We start from the raw sequence: 15,630 nt of genomic DNA, 5'->3' as shown, positions 1-15,630 counted from the left end.
CTATATGCTGGGAGTGCTTCCAATTTAGGCTAAGTGAATAAAAATATGCCTCCTTTTTATGGTTGTTTTTGTACAATTTTAAATCAATGGTTTTCTCTGGAATTGAAAACAGGAGATGGGCTATTTTGCCATGAATGAATATAGACTAAGGCCAAATAGTATTAGTAAAATTAAACTTAAAAAAATGAAAATCACATTCATTTCATTACATGCAACTAAATTTTAGTTTAATTCATACCCGCCTTACTTTCTTGTTCCTGATTTTTGCTTGGCACGTCTCACATGAATGCTGCTGTCAAGTAATATCTATTCACGTTCAGTAATTTCTAAGCATTTGATAGCCCTGTTCCTTTAGGTAATATAAACTGTATTAATTCTTATGAAGTGACAAAAATCAGATACTTTCAGACTTTAATGTTCCAATTAATGCCAAAAAAGAAGAAGAAAAAGAATAGGTGAGAGCTATTTGGAAGTCACTGAAGCAGTAGGCGTGAGCTTAAATGGACTCCAGAAGATGGTAGAGGACATGAAGGCCTGGAGGAACATTGTCCATGGGGTCGCGATGGGTCGGACATGACTTCACAGCTAACAACAACAACAACAACAACAACAGCAACATTTGGAAGTAACCAGACATTGTTGATATCTGGAAACACAGAACCAGACTCAGATCAGCAGGATTTTTTTCCAAGTTAGTGCAAAATTAACATGATGAGAAGTATAAATTGGAGAGAAAGAGAGGAACAGCCAAAGAACTTAGGTATATTTGGGATTCAGATTCAAAATGGGTATCTTCCTTGACTCATAGCTCCTGCTTGAGGAGCAGGTGGCAGCCATGGGTGGAGGGGAGGGCTTTGCACAACTTTGTGTTGTGGACTAGTTATGTCCATTCCTGGCTTGGGAGGCCATGCTCATAATCACTCATGCCAATTGGATTTTGACAAAGTCTAGGAAGGAAAGAAAAGCAAACAAGGAAGGTAGATGAAGGAGGCTGGGGTTGGGATAACTCATCATAACCATTGAGATTTCTTGATTTTGATGGCTAATTCAATAAACACAGTTGAAACAATTCTGGCTTAGTGAGATTAACTCAAGATTCGAGTCTATAAAATAGTTGATGTGATATCCAGGTTCTGAGGGTTTGCTGGTAAAAAATACAGGAAACCAGAAGTTTCCTTCAATCTTTACATTTTTATTCAGCCGAACAAAAGATGGGCTCCTCTAAAAGAGAGCAGCCCTGAGGGACAAAAAATCCTTGTATTCATTCTTTCTGGTTACATAAGCAAGCCATCCAGCAAAGTTGACATGCATATGATAAAGATTTCACCTAGTAACTCTGGCATACTGTAGATAAGAGAGCAGAAGTAACTAAACATGTTCCCTTTTGGGTGTTTCCCTACAGATATCGTATGTTCTCTAGTGGGTTAGGACATTTGGTGTTTTCCTTGCTGGCCTTTCATTATCCTGCATCCAGGACTTTGCAAGAGCCCAAAGACAGTAGGGCCATCTGCACATTCACAATTGATATTTCCTATACTGTCCCCCTAATTCCGGGTCAACAGATGAGTGACTTGTTTTTAGAATGTGTTTTTTGAATTCCTCTGATTAGGTCACAAATTTGATGAACGCTCTTGAAAAAGTGTCCTTTTTTCCTATGCTTCTCTCCGACATTTAGCCCCACATATTTAATTTTAAGATTACCAACCCAAAAACTACCCTGTTTCCCCAAAAGTAAACCCTACTCCAAAAGTAAGCCCCAGCTTATTTTCAGGGGGTGGGCCTAATACAAGCCCTCCCACGAAAGTAAGACCTAGTGCGTGGCGGGGCGAGTCGGCTCAGATCTTCCATGCAGCCGCTGGAGCGCCCCACCCCCGCCACCAGCCTGCCAGGGCCCGCCAGCAGCCTCCAGTGGAACCGGCTACTGCCGGCCCCACCTTCTCCATCCCACCTCCTGCTTCCCTGTGGCCACAACAAACCAAACCCTCAGCAAGCCCTGGCCTTCACCCACCATGCCTTCTGGCCCTACTGCTGCAGGGAAATTTCTCAGCCATGTCAGGTACCATTCAGCTGCCACGTGGCTACCCATACTGCTGGCCTCATGGGGCTCTTTGCCCTCCTGGCTGTGCTACTCTGGGCTGTCCTGCTGGGTTGCTCCTGCCTGGCACAGGGCAAGTCAGCCCAGATCTTCCATGTGACCACCGGAGCACACACACACCCCTCTGCTGGCCTGCCAGGGCCCTTTGCCAGCAGCCACCAGTAAAACTGCACCACCCACGCCTCTGTCTTTGGGCTGGTGAGTGCCGCCAACCTGCACGCCTACTTGGTGCTACAGGCACCAGACTAAGGGCTGAATCTGGCATTCTTTGGGCCCTGGTGAGCACTGCACCTCTCATATCAGCTGGGCGCTTTTGGCCTCTAGCAGCTGCTCCCGCCAGATTGCCTTCTGCCCGGCTGGTGGCTACCGCCACCACCATGGAGTAAAGAGGTGAAGCAGGTGGGGGGGTGGAGCTGCTTCCCTCCACCTGCCGGACACCTGCCAAAGCCGTGCAGGTAAGGTTGCCACACTCCCCCCCACCCAGATTTCCTCTCCTCCCCAAGTGTTTTTTTACTAACCTGCCTTTCAGCTGCATTGCATTTCTCCATTCACTTCTCAGCCTTCGCCACGTGTTTTTGGGACAAAAAAAAAGTTCAATCAGACTTTCTAACTTCTTGACATCTCTTTATGGTGGCAGCAGCAGCTGCCAACCAGGCGGAAGGTGATCCGGCGGGAGCAGCCATTAGAGGCTAAAAGCCGCCAGCTGGTATGAGAGGTGCAGTGCCTGCCAGGGCCCAAAGAACGCCAGGTTCAGCCCTTAGCCTGGCGCCTGCAGCACCAAGTAAGTGTGCAGGCTGGTGGCACTCACCAGCCTAAAGACAGAGGTGTGGGTGGTGTGGTTTTACTGGCGGCCACTGGCGAAGGGCCCTGGCAGGCCCACGGTGGGAGGTTGCTCCGGTAGGCGCATGGAAGATCTGGGCCGACTTGCCCTGCACCAGGCTCGGCGCCCTTTCTGCCGCCACCCACCACAACCACACCAGTACCGTACCTGGTCCACCACTACGCTCTTGCCGCCAAGTTGCTTCACTGCATGCATAGGTCCCGTCCCACCCCCACGCGCTCGCGGTCTACTGATGCCGGTACTGACAAAAAGTAAGCCCTTCCCTAAAGTAAGACCTTCTGCTTATTTTGGAGCCCAAAAGAAAGTAAGACAAGGTCTTACTTTCGTGGAAACACAGTAAATAGGATCAGCAGATTTTAATAGTTAACAAGTGTCATCTGATTGCTTTCAGGATTTGTGATACTGCTTTCAAGATGTTAATAAGATTCAGTTTCTTAATTAAACACTAACAGGGCATGGTAGTTTTAGTTTTTAAGTGTGGACCGTAGTACATCAAAGAAAGAATTTCACATTAATATTCCTCTACAGTTTAATTAAAACGGTCTCTCTTTCATATATACAATTTTTAAACTGTCTTCTACATGTATTGAAGTAGAATACCCAATGTCTGGTTAAGAGGTATTGGCAACTGTTGTCAAACATTTATGGAGGAATAGATAATTTGGAAAATGCAATATAATCTTTGCATGGTATTAAAAATAAAGGTCTTACAGAAACAGCGGACACTTAAGAGATTGTAACAAAATACTCCAATTATCATCACTCCTTGTATATTCTTAGATATTTTTGACAGGTCTAGGGTGACCAAGAGTTATATCTTTCACTTTAACAAGAGGGGACAGAAAAATAGTCCAAGAGGGGAATGAGTGGCTAAAATTAAAAGAAGAGCAGGATAGTTCTTCATTGTGAGAGCTTTAATAGAAAAGGCCATACAAATATTCATACAAATAATTGTAAAGAAGTGACAATGAGATAGACATCACATTAGGTTATATTTTTGGTTAAGGGCCCACTGGATAGCTGTGTAAATACATATGAAACTAACAAAAAGACTGTAAATATTTAGTATTAATATTATAACAGCAAAATTCTGGAAAGAAAAAAAGAGGGCAATAAACTGGAAAATGATATAATAAGTAAACAAATTTAGAAAATTTGCCCTGCTTACTGAGAAATCCCATATCTTGACTTTTTGTTGGGGGAAAAAAAAGAAAACTAATTCAAAGTTGACAGTCTATGCCTGTTAATAATTTACTGTTGCAAAGCAGGCATGGACAGATTTATCTACCTCTATTGTACAAGAGTTATTTTGGACCTCTCTTATGCACAAAAAGTCTATAGATCTTGATGTTTTGACAAACTTTTCATTAGGGATATAGTGCAGTTGAATATATGCCACCTTAACCTAAAGAAATTCTACTTTCTCTCTCCATAGATACTTAAAAATAAATAGGAAGAGGGTCATAAATCCAGTGCAATTTCTTAAGAAAAGGGGGTAGCTTTTAAAAATAAATAAATGATCCAACATGCCCAGGTTTTTATTTTAATTAATCTCAGTGGAAGATATCTGGCTAAACAGTAATAATACCTTAGAATGCCTTGCACTAGGAGAAAATAATAGCATATTTCTGAAAAAGCTGCAATTGCATCCCACTATCCATACTCTTTCTTTCAATGTTATTGTGAAAGATAATAAATATACTGATGAATAGGAATATGAATTGGAAAATCTTCCTAGAGTTGCCTTTGGAGAAGTGGGCGGTATACGAGTTGGATAAATAAAGAAATATCAAACTGATTCTGCTCGATTATAATGCTATTCAGAGTTCTAAAAATCAGGAAAGCTGAATTGGTGTTTTTTTGGGTTTGGTTTTTTTTAAAAAGTTACTGTAACAGTTGTGAGAAATCATTCTTCTTAATCTGGCAGTCTGGTTCAGGGGTTCAGAAATGGCCAAATTGGTTCAACTGAGCTGGAAAGCATCAAATCAGTGAAACACTACATTAATCTAAAGAAAATAAGGATGTGTTGCCCTACCTAAATCTAAGAGGAAAGAAGCATTTTTGTTATAGTGGTTCAGAATAGGATCACACCATGGCCCACCTGCTGCTTGTGGCACTGCCGCCATCCATGCAATACTAGTGGGGCTGCCACTGCCCACACAACACTTGTGGCAACAGTGGCACGAGCGGGGGTGAGCACGTGCACATGCATGTGCACTGCCCAGCTACTCATGTGGCCTGGCAGCCAAGAGGCCGCGGCCCAGTTAATGGGCCACGGCCCATAGGTTGGGGACTTCTGCTTTAGACAATGCCACATCTGACTTAATAGAGAAAATTAGAATCCTGCAGTCTTAGGCAAGTCAGTCTTTGGAGAAGAATGAAAGATTCCCGTGACCAATAGAGTTACTCTAGTATATATTTCATAAATCATCAGCCCAATTCATCAGCCAATTATTTTTTTGTTATCATTTACAAAGCTACAAAATGTTGTTGGTTTGGGGTCTCAAGGAGCATTAAATCTTATGTGTGATAAATTTCATATGCTGTTTGGACATTTCACTGGGCTTTATTTTAATGATGCTTTTCCTTTGGCTCAGAATGCAGTTGAAAATCTATGGCTGAAAGTGAACTAACAACCTTATTGTTCCAGGAAAAATTCATATCTCTCAAAATCTGAGTTGCTTCTTTTTATATACATTTCTAACTTCAATCTTTTCCAGACATATTTAGAAGTGCCTGCCTCTTTATCTGGACGGTATATAATAGCATACATTTCTTTGTTGCTTCCATTTGATCAATTGACACTCAAAATTGTGTGGATTGTTTGTCACATTTCCCCAGGAACACAACTTTTTTTTAAAAAAAAACAACCACCAAGAAATCAAGTTACTTAGCTCAACTACTTAGTTCACAAAACATGCACAATTAATTCTGGCTGTCTATGCCATCATGCAAATTGATGGACATTATCGCATCAGCTGCATATCAGCTGAAAGCTAGCTATCATTTATAGAACAGACCACTGCTATTGCTGGATTTAATGGTGCTGGAAGAGCTGCCATTATCACTGGAAGAGATGTCACTGTCAGATTGCTGGATGTCACAATATGTCTGGTTGTAGATATATATCCTCACAATTTTTCATTGATTCCTGCTTTGCCGTTATTACAGTCTGCTCAATTTCATGCAAATTGCTAGCAGCTTTAAGGCTGTGGGAAAGAATCCAGTATTTGCTTCTCCTCTTAAGGTATGTATGTGCCTGGGGAGGGGGGGGGTGGACTTGACAAGCCAGCAAGTTGCATTTGCAATGCCTCAACAGCACAGAGGGGGAAAGAGCAGTAGCTGTGTGAAACAGAGTCACAGGTTAGGCATTTGATTTAGACAGATAAATCTCCACATTCTTTGGAAGATAGTGTTCTTTTTATTTCATAACTGTTCTAGTAATGGCTGTACTTTACAGTAAACTTTTGTTATGTCTTTTCCTCCTATTATACTTAGATCACTAACCTTTTTAGGAGCCAACTGAAAAATTTTAAACTGAAATTTAAAAAAAGAAAGAAAACATGGTGAGTTCCAAAGTGAAAAAAGAGAGATGCAGTTAATATTCTTCTGAAGTAATGAACTTCACAGGTATGCACACTGCTGTAGAAACAAACAGGTAATTAAAATAGAATTTCTAAAGCCTGATAATCTCTAGCTCTGCTCATCTATTAACTTTGTAGATTACACAAAAATGTCAAGATAAAAATTAAAATTCTAATAAAAGTGTGAGTCAAAATAAACTGCATATATATGGAGGTATATTGAAGTAATGTAATGGAAACTCTTGCCTAAATCAAACTTTTTCAGGATAGAGAATAGAGAACAGCGTAGCTTGTAGTCAACAGGTAGTCTACCTTAATATGATGGTCTTCAAAGTTTTTTGGTTAAAATTCCCAAAAACTATAATTGAAGATGCTTATTGGGAATACTGGCGTTTGTAGTCCAACACTTTCGAAAGGCACCATGTTGAGGAAGATGGGCCTAAGTACAATGCTGAAAGTCCAGCCATAAAGGTCAAAAATACTTTCTTAAAATTTTGAAATGTATAAAAACAATGATTACCACACTGAAATATGAATCATCTAACTAAAAAGCTAGGAGCTATATTTTTTAAGATGTGATAAATCCTACTGTAGCCATTATCTCCATCAAGTGAAATATTGTATTTGATAAAAAAAGAGTAGTCCGTCCTTCCTTCCTTCCTTCCTTCCTTCCTTCCTTCCTTCCTTCCTTCCTTCCTTCCTTCCTTCCTTCCTTCCTTCCTTCCTTCCTTCCTTCCTTCCTTCCTTCCTAGAACATGCCTTGGAGAAGTGACAGGAGAGAATGGAGTCATTCCTAGCCACCACCCCTCTTTCACCACTCCGTTGGTGGAGTGTGGTTAAAAAGTTGAAGTTCATCTTATCAGCAATCCTCACCAATCAGTTCAGGCAGGCAGTAGCCTGTCTGCAGTTCACCCGTGCTGGGTGCTTTACAAGGGGCAGGCAGTATCTTTGCACATCTACTTCATCTGTGGTGCTTGTTCCATATGTAAAGATACAAACATTGCCATTTACTGACAAGATGACCCCTCCTGATTGAGTTGGCACTAAATGGTTCACCTAGCCTTCCCTTACAACTATTAAAGTTCAGGCAGAGTAAATCAACAACTTTTGTTTCTTCCCCTGTCCAGAGTACTCTTCCACCACTTTACAGGCCAGATAGAATATTCACCTCTTTCACCCTTCCTCTGATTTAATTAACACCATTGCAACCTTAAAATAAAGTTCCATATAGTGTGCACCACTTGTTTCTTCTTTCTCTCATCCCCAATTCTTTTCCAAGTGGAAATTTTGCCCAGGGGAGGGGGGGAACTCATTAAAGGATCATAATTCATTTTCAAAGGAAACTTAACTACTTTTGAGTTAGCTCTCTAGGCATTTATGCGATTGGGCCAAGCTGAACACCAGCCTAAGAAATCTAGGTCCTGTTTTTTTAAGGTTAATTAAAAAACTATTTCAATAATAATCAAAATGTCTCCTTCTGATACCAATGGATTTGAAGCACATGCCTACCTATTGAAAGCACACAGGACTGAATCAGTGGCCTCAAGAATTTTATTTTCCTGGACTGGAAAGCAGCATATTCAGGGTATCAGTTTGCCCACTGGAGGGTGTCTTGAGCCAAAGTACTTTGCATTATGTGCACTAATCTTTTTAAGATTCTATGGAGTTCTTTGCTGATTTTGTAAACACTGGCAAACCCACCTACATTTTAACATAGTTAGTATGGTGTAGTGGTTAAGGTGTTGGAAATCAGGAAAAGGCAGAATCTAGTCCATCCTTAGCCACAGAAGCTCATTGAAGTGACTTTGGGCAAATCACACTCTTACACTCAACCGACCTCACAGGATTATTGTTGTTATTGGAGAAAATAGATAGTGGGAGCATTATGTATGCTTGTCTTCAGCTCCTGAGGAAAAAAAAGGCAGAATGTCGATCAAATTAAACATGCATTCTGTTTTATTACAGGAAGCTGGGATGGCGGAAATATGAAAGACCAAATACTTCATTTCAGATTGGATCCTTTTGGAAGAAGAGTCCAACGTAAGATGGCAAAATGCATTTTTTATGTTCTTTTTAATTGAATGAGCTATTTAGTATGAGTCAAAATAATAGCTAGGAAAAATGGATGGTGAGACACAAGGAAACAGTCATCTTGTCCACTGGTTTGGAAGAAATAGCAAAAACCACTCTAAAATGATATCACAAAATTCTAAAACCAAAATTTTTCTCTGAGAAAAGTTGGCAGTTTTGATAACAGCTTATTATCTTTGAAGATAATAGAGCCTTGGTGGAGCAGTGGGCTAATGCCTCCTTATGTAACACCAGCTGCCTGCAATTAGTGCAGGTTCGCATCCCACCAGGCTCAAGGTTGACTCAGCCTCCCATCCTTCCGAGGTAGGTAAAATGAAGATCCAGATTGTTGGGGGCAATAAGCTGACTTTGTAATAATGCCACTTCGGGTGTGTGTGAAAGCCCTAATAAGCAGGCATATACATAGAATGAAGGCTACTGCTAAGCTTGTAAGCCGCCCTGAGTCTTCGGAGAAGGGCGGGGGATATAAATGGAATTAAAATTAAAAAAAAATAAAGTTTCTCTGGTTCATTTAGAATTCAGCAAAGTCTACGTTCTTCTTCTAATATCTATTTATTAATGAAAGACAAAGTACAAGATGATACTTTGGATGGTACAATAACAGGTCTCTGATCGAGTGTGACCTTCTTGATTCTAGGCTCAGTGACAGTGCTTTGAAATCAATTTAATTATATACCGTAATTCTCTACTCATCAAGTTCTATTTCAATAGAAAACTGCTCTTTTCCATCAATACCTGTCTCATCTTCTGTAGGCTTTCTTAGTCATGTATGGCATGATATTCTCTTGAAAAAAACCAAGCCTTACAGCTGATTCTTTTGTAGCCATAAAAAACTTTTGTGTAATTTCAAATGTCTCAAATGATGCACTTAACACAGAAGGTATCTAGCATTCATCAATTTTCTTCCCTCATTCTGATTTGCTAGCGTTCTCTAGATGCTTGGAGGGGATAGTCTACTGAGAAGACATGTGCAGGTAATCCTCACCTTAACAACTACAATTGCTCTTGGAACTTCCATCACTCAGCAAAGTAGTTGTTAAGTGAATCTCACTTGATTTTAAGACCTTTTTTTTTGCTGTAGCTATTATTGAAACACACTGGGGGTCATTGAAGTGAATCATGGTGACTTTGCTTGTTGGAAACCAATTGAGAAAGTTGCAAGTGTCAGTCATATGACCCTGTGTCACTGCAACCATTGTAAAAATATGCTGGTTGCGAAGCACTTGAATTTTGATCTCATGACTACAGGGATAGTATGACAGTTGCACATATGAGGACTAATTGAAAATTGATGTTTTTTTCAGCACTGTTGTAACCTTGAATGGTAACTAAAACCAATGGCCAATACATATCCTGTTACTTCCACTTGACCAACCACATGGTTCAGTGATCATATTTGTAGTCTATATCACCTCGCTCCTGGGACTCAGAAACTGTATGGATTGGTTTCTGCTCAGCTGTTGAGATGTTAGGGCAGACCTGAAAAGATTTTACTATGGACTCTGACAGTTTGAAGGAGAAGAGCTGGGTTGTTGTGGGCCCATTCTCTCATTCAATTCCCACCATGTTTTGTGTTGTTCTTCAACCAGCAAAGACTAAACTCTTCTCCTGTAGAGACAAAAGTTTTTACAAATGTGTTGATAGGGTTCCGAATACTTACCATGGAAAATTACTACAGTATGTGACCAGGGAGATAACTTCTTCATTCATGTAGCCTGACAAAATATTGCATACCTTTGACAATATTTTCATAATTGTATGGCTTACTTCAATATCCATTCCCTCTGCATCAAGATGAGCTATGAATTTTTGCTAGCTGGTTTAAAATGAACAAACATCACAAAGGTATTACCACTGAATAAATTTGAAATGCAAAAGGTGAGGCAAGGAGTGTGGCCAAAACCACTTTGCTGTTTGGCAATACAATGTTATGGCTGACAAAATCATGACAATACTCTCTTTTCTAGTGGCCCCAGTTAAAGGAATTTAGGGTCATGTATCAAATTCTGCTAGTGTCCAGGTTGCCACCATTTATATTTGGGAAGTTATATTCCAAGTCGCCATCCATATTTGGGAAACTATAATTCTGTTTATAACTACTGCTATTGAAATCATCAACGACAGTGTGGCTGCTTTCCATTTTTAATCCTCATGAAATCAAAGGTTGTAGCTGCTTGTTTATAAAATGAGGTGAAAAGGGTACCTTCTATTTTTATATTTCAGGATTGTTTTTATTAATTCGCATTCATATTGTCTCGATACACAGATACACAAAAAAGTGCAGTGCTACGAGTTGATAACCTTGGGGAATGAAGGGAGGAGATGTTGAGTAGGAACAATCAGAAAAGAAAGGCAGGAGCCCCCAGTGGATAAACAATCAGAGAAAGAAACTTAGGAAGGACCTGGCCTAATTGTTCCAGTGGTTAAAAGTGATGACAGGAAGTTTGTACCTTGAGGCTTGTAGCCTAACAATAAAGTACAATTAGCTCATTTAGTCTGTTTCCTGTCTAGTTTACCTTGTAATCCGTAATGGCCTGGATCCCTTGCCACATTTGCCTGGTGTTTGTTGGGTCCTGAAAAAGTTCTGAATTTTCTGGCAATGGGCTTGCTTTGCACCTTTTATGGCGCTTTTCAGATTTTCACTGGCTGTTCTAAGTGCCAGCAAGTCACCAGATTTACTGTAAAAGCCACATTCCGTGCTTTTAGCAACTTGCAGACCTCATAAGTCAGCCACGGTTTTTCATTCACCCTCACGACAATCCTTTTCAGGACACAGACATCTTCTATGCACTTTTGGATATATGCAGACACTGTGGTGGTATAGTCCTCAACATTTGTATGTTGGTTATCAGTAGCTGCTTCCTTAAACATGCCCCAATCTGTGCACTCAAAGCAGTCTTGTAATGCTTCTATAGCGCTTAAGAAGGAGAGGAAGGACTGAATCATCTAGAGCAGGGGTGTCAAACTGCTGGAACATGGGCCGGTTTCATCATACCGAAGCCACACCCACCTCATTGCCAGCAGTGCAAAAAGAATCACGATACGGTTGCAGGATGCAAGGACAACACAGACTTCCTAAACAAACTGAATACATTTTTTGGGTAGATTTGAGGCATCAAATAGCACTCCTGCTAGGAAAGCTGTGCCCCATCCTGATGAGCAAGCGCTAAGCTTTGATGTCACCTCTGTCCAGAAAACACTGAAGAAAGTTAACATTCGGAAAGCAGCAGGCTCGGATAACATCCTTGGACGTGTCCTTAGGGAATGCGCAGATGAGCTTGCTTGTGTTCTCACGGATTTTTTCAATCTCTCATTGCAGCAGGCAGTGGTCCCATCGAGCTTTAAGACAGTCATCATCTTGCCAGTGCCAAAAAAGTCCACAATTACAGGCCTCAAAGATTACTGCCCGGTTGCACTGACATCCACCATTATGAAATGCTTTGAAAAGCTGATAAAGGACATTACTGTATCCAGCCTCCCGCCAGCATTTGACCTGCTTCAGTTTGCCTACCGACCAAATCGCTCTACGGAGGATGCTATTTCTTCCGTTCTCCATCTAAACTTGAAGCACTTAGAGGAAAGAAATACTCACATGCATTTGTTGTTTGTCAACTTCAGTTCGGCGTTTAATACAATCATTCCCCAGCATTTAGTAGACAAACTGCGCCTTTTAGACTTAAACACTCCTTTGTGCAACTAGATTATTAATTTTCTTACCAACAGGCCCCAATATGTGCGAGTTGGAACAAATACCTCTAATACCATTTTCTTGAGCACAGGTTCTCCTCAGGGCTGCGTCCTAAGTCCGCTGCTGCTCACCCTGTTGCCCTATGACTGTTGTGCTAGGTTTGCCACCAACCATATTGTGAAGTTTGCAGATGATACAACAGTAGTGGGCCTTATTCATGATGACAAGGTGGAAGCTTACCGCAAGGAGGTTGAGAGGTTGGTGAACCGGTGTAAGGAAAACAGCCTAGTTTTAAATACTGGAAAAACCAAAGAGATCATTGTCAATTTCAGAAAAGGCAGGCATAGCCACACTTCTCTGTGCATTAATGATTCACCTGTGGAGATGATTACCAGCATCAAATTCCTGGGTGTGCAGCTAACAAGTAGGCTGGCTTGGTCGCTCAACAGTGAGAAACTGGTAAAGCGGGCATAGCAGCGCCTGCATTTTCTGCGTCACATGAGAAAAGCACATCTTCCTTCCCCTGTCCTGGCCACTTTCTACAAGGGGATAATCGAGAACTTCCTGTCATACAGCATCACAATCTGGTTTGGAAACATCACTGCTTCAGACAGGAAGGCAGTGCAGAGAATGGTGAGGATGGCCAAAAGGATCATTGGCAGTTCCCTCCCCTCCATCCAGGACATAGCACAGAAGCATTGCTTGTGCAGGGTTCGTAAGATTATTACACTACACATCCTCTTCATGACCTGTTTTCCTTGTTACCTTCTGGGAGGAGGCTTCATGGTATCCACAGCAAAACATCCAGATTCAGCCATAGTTTCATTCCATACAGCATTAACCTTGTGAACTCTCAAGCTTCCTCCTTCCATTATATATTCAAGATGGACAGTATTTAATATTTATTTGTTATGTAATGTAGGGGTGTGGGTCTATACATATGTTGTATATAGTATGGTTAGGTATGTGTCATGTATGTGTTTCACTTTTAAGAGCGGGCAACTAAATTTCATTTTTGATGTGAGCCGTTGTGCCCACAGTAAAAAAAAAATAACAATAAAGATTATCTTGTCTTGCTTTGCCTTGCCTTGCCTTATCTTACCTTACCTTACCTTAAGAGATAGCCCAATCTTACAAGAAAGAAACAAAATAAATAATTGATAGAAAAGAAAATGCAAATTATATTTTAATTATTAAAAAGTGAAAATTTAATCTTGACAGAGATAAATTACAGAGCTGCTCAAATCATTGCATACAGAAGTTGCAAATTAGTTGAATGAAACCAAAAGAAAACTTAAAGCTGGATAGACTACAAGATGGCAGTAGTCTGATACAAATGAAGATTTATCTGATCTAATCTCTGAGAAGATACTGGATAAGTTTCAAATTGATATTTTAGATTTTGGAAGATAATACAGAAATAATAACTTAATGAACATAGCCCAAAGGATGGATGAATGTTGAATATTAAACAACTATTTACCGTATATAACTTTTACAAAGAGGTATAGAAAATGAGATTGGTGTAATTTTTTTAAATTTTAATCCCATTTATATCCCGCCCTTCTCCGAAGACTCAGGGCGGCTTACAATCTAAGAAGCACAAATCAATGTGCTTAGCAATAGCCTTCATTCTATGTATATGCCTGCTTATTAGGGCTTTCGCCCCCCCCCCAGTGGCATTTTTACAAAGTCAGCTTATTGCCCCCAAAAATCTGGGTCCTCATTTTACCTACCTCGGAAGGATGGGAGGCTGAGTCAACCTTGAGCCTGGTGGGACTCGAACCTGCACTAAGTGCAGGCAGCTGGTGTTACTTAAGGAGGCATTAGCCCACTGCTCCACCAAGACCTTGCTGAACATTTGGCTTTTGTCTACAGGAATACCAAAACTTCTGAAAGTTGTTTCGTCTGCTTCATATATCTAGGCTTTTGCCAGCTGGGGAGGAAGATTCCACTTTAATTAAAGGCTGCTGGGGAGATAGTAAATCAGCTTTTGTCTATCAATTTTTGTATTTTGCTTTAATGTAGCCCCTTTTCTTCCTAACATGGGCTGCAGCTTGCAATAATCTGACTTTGTGTATATAACAAAAAACAGAAAATTGTGGGGATGCCTATGGTTATCAGAGCATACTACTTTAGTTTGATAGGCAGGCTATATTCACAGTGGTTGTTAAAAAATAAAAAAAAATAAAACCTTTGATTTCCAGGACAATTCATAAGACCTTCTATTGTTGCAAATGCATTTAGAAATGTGTCAGCTTCGGGACTCATCTTAACTAATTGTATGTTTTGCCTCAGAAAATGCCTCAATAATGATTAGCAAGCAGAATAAAATATTGGCAAAATGTATGATGCAGGCAGTGCATGCTGTTTTATTTTATCTACCAGCAATATATATGGATGTGTGAGACTGAACGGATCAGTTGTGTGTAATATTCAGAATAAAAAAGTAAAAAAAATGAACAAGCCACATCCCTCTTTCTCATCATGACATGTTGACCAGTAGTAGTAGTAGTAATAATAATAATAATAATAATAATAATAATAATAATAATAATAATAAGAATAAGAAGAAGAAGAAGAAGAAGAAGAAGAAGAAGAAGAAGAAGAAGAAGAAGAAGAAGAAGAAGAAGAAGAAGTTGTTGGAAGGGACCTTGGAGGTCATCTAGTCCAACTCCCTGCTCAGGCAGGAAACCCTATACCATTTCAGGCAAATGGCTGTCCAGTCTCTTCTTAAAAACTTCCAGTGTTGGAGCATTCACCACTTCTGGAGGCAGGTTGTTCCACTGGTTAATTGTTCTAACAGTACTTTATGAATATTGATATCTCACCTTTCAAAAACCAGTACAGCTAGTCCTCAACATATGACCAAAATTGATCTCAAAATTCCTGTTGCTGAGTGAGTTAGTAACAGGTTTGACTCAGCCTTCCTCGGTAAAATGAAGTCCCAGATTGTTGGGGCCAATATGCTGACTCTGTAAACTGCTTAGAGAGGGCTGTAAAGCACTGTGAAGCAGTATATAAGTCTAAGTGCTATTGCTAAGTGCTATTGCTAGCTCTCCCATTGATTTTGCATGTCAGAAGCCTGCAAAAGGGGATCACATGACCCTGGGATACTGCAACCATCATAAATATATGCCGGTTGCCAAGCTTCTGAATTTTGATCATGTAACCATGGGGATGCTTCAAGGGCCATAAGTTGAAAAATGGTCACGTCACTTTTTCAGTGCCATTGTAACTTTGAACGGTCGCTAAATGAACTGTCGCAAGTCGAGGAATACTTGTTTAAGCAATGATTTAATGTACACAATTTTATTTTTAAACAATATTC

The 15,630-nt window shown here is 40.4% G+C and overlaps 1 long non-coding RNA gene across 1 annotated transcript; it reads left to right on the top strand.

Annotated features, from left to right (window-relative positions):
- The first annotated feature begins 6,288 nt into the window (after positions 1-6,288).
- LOC308663857 lies at positions 6,289-13,362 on the top strand. The gene is made up of 4 exons (XR_014025513.1): positions 6,289-6,594; positions 8,486-8,560; positions 9,537-9,585; positions 11,931-13,362. It is a non-coding gene; the product is annotated as an uncharacterized lncRNA (long non-coding RNA).
- Positions 13,363-15,630: the final 2,268 nt, after the last annotated feature.

Source organism: Vipera berus, assembly GCF_964194415.1.
Source record: "Vipera berus genome assembly, chromosome: 1".
In the NCBI taxonomy this organism is placed as follows: domain Eukaryota; kingdom Metazoa; phylum Chordata; class Lepidosauria; order Squamata; family Viperidae; genus Vipera; species Vipera berus.
The sequence above is the reverse complement of the archived record's forward strand: the minus strand, read 5'-3'. Positions and strand labels throughout refer to the sequence as shown.